The sequence below is a fragment of the Notechis scutatus genome, chromosome 9 (genome assembly GCF_049901735.1).
Source record: "Notechis scutatus isolate UNSWTSFEM ecotype Mainland chromosome 9, rNotScu1.2, whole genome shotgun sequence".
Lineage (NCBI taxonomy): Eukaryota > Metazoa > Chordata > Lepidosauria > Squamata > Elapidae > Notechis > Notechis scutatus.
The window spans coordinates 8,734,468-8,742,291 of NC_142017.1; the positions used below are offsets into that span (position 1 = coordinate 8,734,468).

The 7,824-nt window shown below is 37.8% G+C and overlaps 1 protein-coding gene across 3 annotated transcripts in view; it reads left to right on the forward strand.

The window, feature by feature from the left end:
- Nucleotides 1-526: 526 nt before the first annotated feature.
- Nucleotides 527-7,824, forward strand: part of ZNF536 (zinc finger protein 536) — a 324,777-nt gene continuing 317,479 nt past the window's right edge. For all 3 annotated transcript variants that reach the window (XM_087971515.1, XM_087971516.1, XM_087971517.1), the window contains exon 1: nucleotides 527-623. The gene's annotated coding sequence lies outside the window, so the exon portion shown is untranslated. The remainder of the gene's footprint in view (nucleotides 624-7,824) is intronic.

The window sequence follows — 7,824 nt, forward strand, 5'->3', positions numbered from 1 at the left end:
TTTGGTTAATTCCTCCTATTTAATGAAATAATCTTTAATTTGTTAGAAGAAGGCCTTTATTTTGGTTTTAATTGCTGGCATTACGGTCTCCTCCAAATGGAATTTATGAGTTTGCCACCATCTGGGAAAGGGTGCTTATTTATATAATAGAACTTATTTGTATACGAGAAATTGTTTTTTCCTTAGTCTAAGTGACCAGAATATCGGCATCTGTTAAGCCGTAAAGAGTTTCTCCTAAACTGGGAAAATGATCTTAAATTTTTCCTCCTTTATTTTGGCACAGTATGAAAGTACATTTCAGACCCCTAGGCAATTAACAGATCAGAAAAGAATTCCCTTTCTAAAAGATTACTTTCCCAAATAAGAGATTCCCCCAAATCTAGGCTGCTTCCATTCGTAATTCTCTTTCTCCCTTCTCAATATGGAAGGGTAACTAAATATATATGCTAACCGTAGTATAGTGTCTTTCAGGGAGAATCAATTTTGATTTACACAATGGCTTTGCATTTTAAATTTCTCACAGGTATTGTTTTGGCAATTCCTGACCTTCTGTAATAATCCCTCGTCTCTGAGAAGATTCCCACAGCCAGGAAAAAAAAAATTGTTGATGTTGGATCAACCTGGTAAGAATTGTTCTGTCATCCTTTAAAAGACATTTCTGTTTTATGTATGAGTGTCTTCAAGTTAATACCTTCATCCTTTTTACAATGTGTATATAAAGAAAGAAAGTGTTTATTCTTTTCATAATATGTATATGGACAGAAATTTTTATTTCATTGTTTGTACTTGAACAAATCTCGCTGCATCTTTTCAAAATTCCAACTCTGCTTTGATTCCTCTCCTTTGGGGAAAAGTCGTTCTTTTCAGTAAACGTCCTTTATGACCACTGCCGATTCGGCTTTTTAAGACGGGAGACGCTGGTGCACGCACTCTGCTAATTGAAAATTGTCATGTCACAGCTGACAATACTCTCAAATGAGTTCTCTAAATATAGCTGTAGCTTGCATCGGCCACATTTATTTTTCCAAGGTGTATGCATGGTATATATATATTTTTTTTAAATGATCTATTATAAGCAAGCTGCCATGTCTTTTGGTGAAGAATTAGGATTGATTTACAGTGTATGATTGACAGACCCTCCCATCCCAGAACAGTGACTTGGGATGGTGTAGAAACATTAAAATCTTCCATTTTCCTAACAGACCCTCATTTGCCATTGACTTAAGGTCAGATCAAGACATGTTGCTGCCTGATAAACAATCTAATAGTGATTGTCAAGCACTGGGGAAATCAGGAGATTCAGGCAGTTCAAAAGAGTATAAAGATTTATGGCAAGCTTAAGCTCTCTACAAGAATCTGACCAACTAATAGTCAAGGGAAATGAGCAGGAGATAAGAAAGGCATTCAAGGTGGGGTAGACTTAGATCTCTTGCGGGGACACAATGACTCATTATTTATGGTGATTTGACCTCCTCCCTTAGGTTCAGTCTGGTCATTTCCTACAGTGGCATTCCTAGTATATATTCAAATACCAAGCAAACTTGTAGCTGAATTTTTCTTCAGCATTAAGCAGCAATTTCCGCTGTTGAAGTCAGCATGCTATTTTAGCAATGGCCATTAGGATGGCCAGTTCCTTCCCAATTCATTTTGTGGCACCTCCCCGTAAAGAGGGGTTGGTACAGGGGTGGGATTCAATTTTTTTAACAACCGGTTCTGTGAGTGCAGCTTAGTTGGTGGGTGTGGCTTGGTGATCATGTGACTGGGTGGGCATGGCTTAGTGGTCATATTATTGGCTGGGCGTGGCCAACTCAATATCACTCACATTGTGGTACCATCTCTTCACCTGGCCTCTCATGACTGTGGGGATGCTGCAACAGTCGTAAGTGTGAAAAATGGTCATAAGTCACTTTTTTCAGTGCCATTTTAACTTTGAATGGTCACTCCACACAACCAAAGTGCCAGCAAAGGAGGGGGAAAAAACTCCAGAGAAGTTCCAGAGACAGGAAGTCTAGTCCTGCCAAGAATGAAATAAGGGTTAACGGAGAGGCAGTTTCTGTAAGCAACACCAAAATGTTTCCTTCCTGCCTTCCTTACAGGATTAGGCCAGTAATTTCTTCTAACAACCGGTTCTCCCAACTGCTTAGATTGTTAACAACCGGTTCTAGCGAATAGGTGCGAACTGTTTGAATCCGACCCCTGGGTTAGTAAGACCCAACCTTTATGAGTTGACATACATGCAACTTCTGGTCACCAGTGGCTACCAACATAATAGATAGTAAATCCAAGCTAGATAAAACTTCAAAGCAATTGATCTGCACAAGTGACATGGTCCTCCATTTGAAGTATGTTGGGAGTACAATATTTGGAAGGTTAAATAAGGTATTCAGGGATTTGGGCAGAAGTGGTATTCAGCAGGTTCCGACCAGTTCTGGAGAACTGGTAGCGGAAATTTTGAGTAGTTCAGAGAACTGGCAAATAACATCTCTGACTGCCTCCCGAGTCCCAGCTGATCGGCTGGGTTTTCTTTTGTTGCCCTGCACAGGAGAATGGAACTGAAAAGCAGGTTAGTTGGGGTGGGGTGGGAATGGGATTTTGCAGTATCCTTCCCCTACCACGCCCACCAAGCCACGCCCACGGAACCGGTAGTAAAAAAAATTGAATCCCACCACTGGATTTGGGAACTTAACCTGTAATTCTAGTAGACGATTAGAAACTGGAAATCAATTGTGCAGCACAAGTATCTGTGTTTGGCACTTGTTGATTCTGAGTTTCCGTCAGCCCTCTAGACTAGGAAACAAAAGTTATGCATGCCAATACTCCATTTATTATAAGGCTACCATAACATAAACTTTCAGAATAGGACAACTCCCTATAGCCAACTTGCCACAGGACAAATTGCTGCAGGACAGTACAATGCTGTCAAGAGAGGGGCAAACAGCTCACCCCAGCCTTGAGATCTTCTAATTTGAGATGGTTCAAACCTAAAGCAAGACAAGGTCCACTGCAATGCACTTGTCTTGAGTTCTCCTGTGTTGAATGGTGCCAGGCAAGTTGTCCAGTGGTGAGTTGACTGTGGTGAGTCGACTGTGGTGAGATGACCAGGACAAGTTGGCCAGGGCGAGTTGGCCAAGGCACGTTGTCCTAGACTCATCTGAATTCCTCGCAACTCCCTTTATCTTTAGAACTAGGGACGATATTATCTGAGACGCTTACTTAGATTTTCTGTCCACCTAGGATTCAAAATTCTTTTAACTGACCATTGTCTTGGTTGTGGACAATTCCACTTGTTCCACATTCCTTCTACCCCTTACCTGTTACAGTCTGGTGGTCTTGACTCTCCTTGAATCCGATTTTGAATGAACCTTGCCTGATGCTTCCTCTCTAGGCATAAGAATTCTTGAGTTCTTCAGTTTCCCGAATTGCTGGTGGGCCATGCTTTGCTAAGGTTAAACAGACTTCGAGTGGGTTGTTTCCCACAATGCATATATTTTCCACTGCAATTCAGGAAAAAGCTCAGAACAAACTTGAGTTGTAGCTGAATTAGCTAGATTTGGGGGCAAAAGACAGCAGTAGTAATTTACCTGTCAAATCGTGGTGTGAAAATGTACTGTTGGTTCATCTTCAACTTAAGAACAATACTGTATATATTTACTACTGGTTGTATTAATATTTACTACTGGTTGTATTAATGTAACATTGTGTACAATTAGACTTGATATAAATAAGGAGGAAATTAGTAATCTGAATATATTTGTCCAGGAATTGAAGTTGTGTTTCAGATCTTATTTGGAACAATAAATCCTGCATTATGAACTATAACCAGACTTACCTTATTATGGTTTACCTTTGAGACATTTTTAATATATTTCAAGGACCAAGTAGGATAATGTTAATCTGTGTACCTCTCCCTAATCTGAATCATAAAGACCTAAGAAGTAAGCGGACTTCAACTCCCAAAATCTTCAGCAATGGCTATGTTGGTTATTGAATTTTTTGGGGAGCTGAGGTCTATTTCTCTAGAAATAATCAAAGTTGAAAAACTTGATATACTTTAGATAACAGAATCCTGCAAGTTTGAATGTGCTTCCATTACTCTCCCTTTTATCATCATGGAAATTAGTGTGGAGAAGGCTTTCTTTGCCTGGGATCAAGCTTCATTTATCTGGCCATTGTCTTGGTTGGTTGGTCTTTCCTCTGTCCCTCAAAGCCATCCGCTATACCCACCACAACTTGAAGAAAACTTTGCCTTATCCAGGAATAAGAAGCAGGTAGGATCCAGGCTAGGATCAGCTCTCCCTGCTCCTATTTTTAGCCCCAAACTAAAAAAATGCTTCTTGCTAAGATCCATGAAAGGCACATGCCAAAGGAAATTCATAACCCCACATCGGTAACTGAGCTAAATATAACTCCAAAATTCTTATTAATTTTAAAACATAGGCAGGTATGCACAAATTAATTACTGAGTACAATTACAATGCCCCGTCCTTCTGAATATTTATTCACTTATTTATGTATCTATTTCTCTATCATATTTCTACCCCGCTGCAAATCAAACAACTCTTGGCAGCTAACATAGATTATAAAACATGTTATCTAGTATCTAGGGTCTGATTAAAACCAGTCATAATTGCAAGTACAGCATCAACCCTAATCCAGGACCATCAAAAACAGCACAAATAAGAGAGAGAAATAAAATAAGGATTAAAAAAATGAACTTGGAGGAAGAAAAAGAAAGTCTTATCCATAAGCTTTAAGAGGATTCTTTCCAAAAATATTTGGTCTTCCTAAACTATTCCCAACATTTATATTTTAGGATTGTGCTGTACTCTGGAAATGATCATGGAAAGGAGGTAAAATGGAGGTTAACTTGGGTTTATGGTTCATTATCTAACTTATATGCAAGGAAGGGTGCTGATTTATAATATATTTCCAAGGTAGCTTTCTGATCTGGACAGATTCCCTTTTCACAATAACAGCAGTTAAAAAAAATACAAATAAAATCTGCCTAGACTTTTTTGATGTCAAGGATATAGAACTGTAGCTTTCCTGTGGCAAGACAATGAGGTAATTGAACCAGATCTCATAAAAACATCATATAATTTTGGGGTTCTGGTAATCTACATTTGATTCTGCTAAGGGGCTTTAACAAATCTCTGTAAAACCATCTTTACTTCTAATTAGCAGAACCTACCTTTCCTTTTGACCATATTCCTTAGAGGTCATCCCATAAACCATTTAAACTGATAGCAATATTAGAGGCTAAGAAATTAATTTCATACCATACTCTTCTTTTTCTTTCTTTCTTTTTTTAAACGTGACTTTATCTTGTTTTAGGAAGTGCTTAGTTTTTGATTTTTGTGGATATTACCAATAGAGGATTACTTTTATTTAGATTCCCCCCCCACAAGAGTTATATTAGAAATTTGCTGTTTTATTCTTACCTTCTTAGTAAAAATCCTTTTATCACACAATGGGTAATTTATATCCATTACCAGCCCTTTCAATCCTTTTCAGTGAGGCTGTCACTGCCTTTGGCATCGTAATGATTAATGTGATCTAATAATAGTGTGCCATTATATTACCTAAGTAAAACATGTACCAACAGCCTATTCAGATCTACCAAATTCATAGCTTCCTATAAGATTTTTGTTGAAAGACGGGATTACTGTTTTTCAAAGCTGAATTTTTCCCCTCCTGTTAATATATTTAATGAAATTCACAATTCTTTGCATACATGACTGTGTGTATGCATATATACACATATAAACGCACGCACACACACACACACACACACACATATACACACACTTGAATGCATCTTTTGCCTTGATGGTAATGTCATTGTAGATTACAATTTGCTAGGTGAATCTTTTGGCATGTTAAGCAAATTATTTGATATAAAAGAAAAGAAAAGATGCCGGTTGTAATGCTTTGTCTTACTAAAGCATCCATTAAAAAGGGGGAAAGAACAGTGCTTCCCTATAATTTTATAGTGAATCAAGTATCTGGAATTGAAATATAGTTTTTATTTAGCCTTATTTATGGGATATAGACTTGATTAGCTTCTTCAATGCAAATTTCAAAATAAAAATGATGATTTCAGATATCTGAGGATTCTTTGGGGGTAATTGAAAGGCTTCCAAGTTAATATCAATTAACTCTGCCCATATTTTTAAGATCTGTTCTGCAAATAAGTCTTTATTTTCAGAAACAGGTATAAGCTGAAAGACTAAGGATTTTCTTACGGAATGCTATTCTTATGACAACAATTATTCATACTCAGCTGGTTTCAAGATCTGTAGATGTTTAAACTAGAGATAACCCAAAATGGTTGTAGCTTCCCTAGTGGGATCAGTAGTGCAGTTTTTCGTTGAGGATAAGATGGAAGAATTTGTGATTTTTAGAGAATGAAATGTATTATGTTTTTAGTGGCATATAGGAATTTTCTCTGGAACGTCTTATCTACCACAATATTTTCCAAAATTCCCTGCCCAGCTGACTCATAAATGTCTCCTCTATATTCTTGATCTTATTCTCTTTGAGAGTTAGTTTGTTGATTGGCCAGGGGATGACTTTGGGGGAAATGAAATGATAGCCAAATTATTTCAGAGAGACCTCCTGTAATGTAAAGCACATTCTTGCTCATCTGACTGGAAATATTACACTCCCTTTTCTGTACTTGGATTTAAGCTAAATTGCTGTTCTTCCCCATTCAACCAACCACAAAACATGGCCGAGAGTTATTTATAGTCTTCCTCATGTGGTAGTTCCCTCATCCATAATCTATCTCTTTTCTTTGTCCCAAGTTCAGTCCTAAACGAACAAATTATATAATAAAAGTTTCCCTTGAGCCAATCAAACTTGACTCCAGGGGCTATCTGGATGCATCCATGAAATTTTCTTTCAATGGTTAGAAGTGGTTTTAGAACATAATTGTGTTTTTAGAAGAAAAGCATCTTTTAAGCTGAGACTCAAATCCTGAGATGGCTCATCCTCCCAAAGACAGCTTTCCACAAACAGCAGGTCCAGTCTTTTGATGCTACCACCATGTAAAAGAAAGAAGTATGTGTCTGTTCAGTTCCTGATAACATTTTTTGGGGCTTTCAGTCAATGATCTGATAGATTAAGACATCCCCCTAAAGAATGAACAGATATGAATGATTGATTTGAATGTGTTTTGTGGGAGATTCTGCTAAATACTTGGAAGACAAAGTTTTTAAGTATGTGACCAACTCTAGATTGAAAAATTTCCAAAGCACCAGAAAGCAAGAAAAGAAGCAACGAATGGAAACTAATCAAGGAGAGAAGCAACCTAGAACTAAGGAGAAATTTTCCAACAGTTAGAACAATTAATCAGTGGAACAGCTTCCCTCCAGAAATTGTGGGTGCTCAATCACTGGAAGTTTTTAAGAAGAGTTTGGGCAATCATTTCTCCAGAAGGGTATAGGGTCTCCTGTTTGAGCAAGGGTTTGGACTAGAAGACCTACAAGGTATCTTCCAACTCTGTTATTCTGTTATTCTCTTGTCTGCCCCATTGATCGATTCATTATTCCATGAGTAAATCTGTGTTGGAAATTCCTTAGCAAAATGATGAGAATGTGTGGGGGTTATCTGTTAGAGTCTAATGATGATGTCATGATTTCTCCTAATTGGAAAATGTCCTGAGCATCCAGTGTGTAACTTCTATGAGGATACCCTTAATTATTGGATGACCAAGAAGATGGCCAACATGCTCTCATTTAGGATGTGGAATATTTCATGTTTACCAGGTGAAGAGGCAACACATGGTGTCATTTTTGCATCTAGTTTTGTGTGGTATTGTAA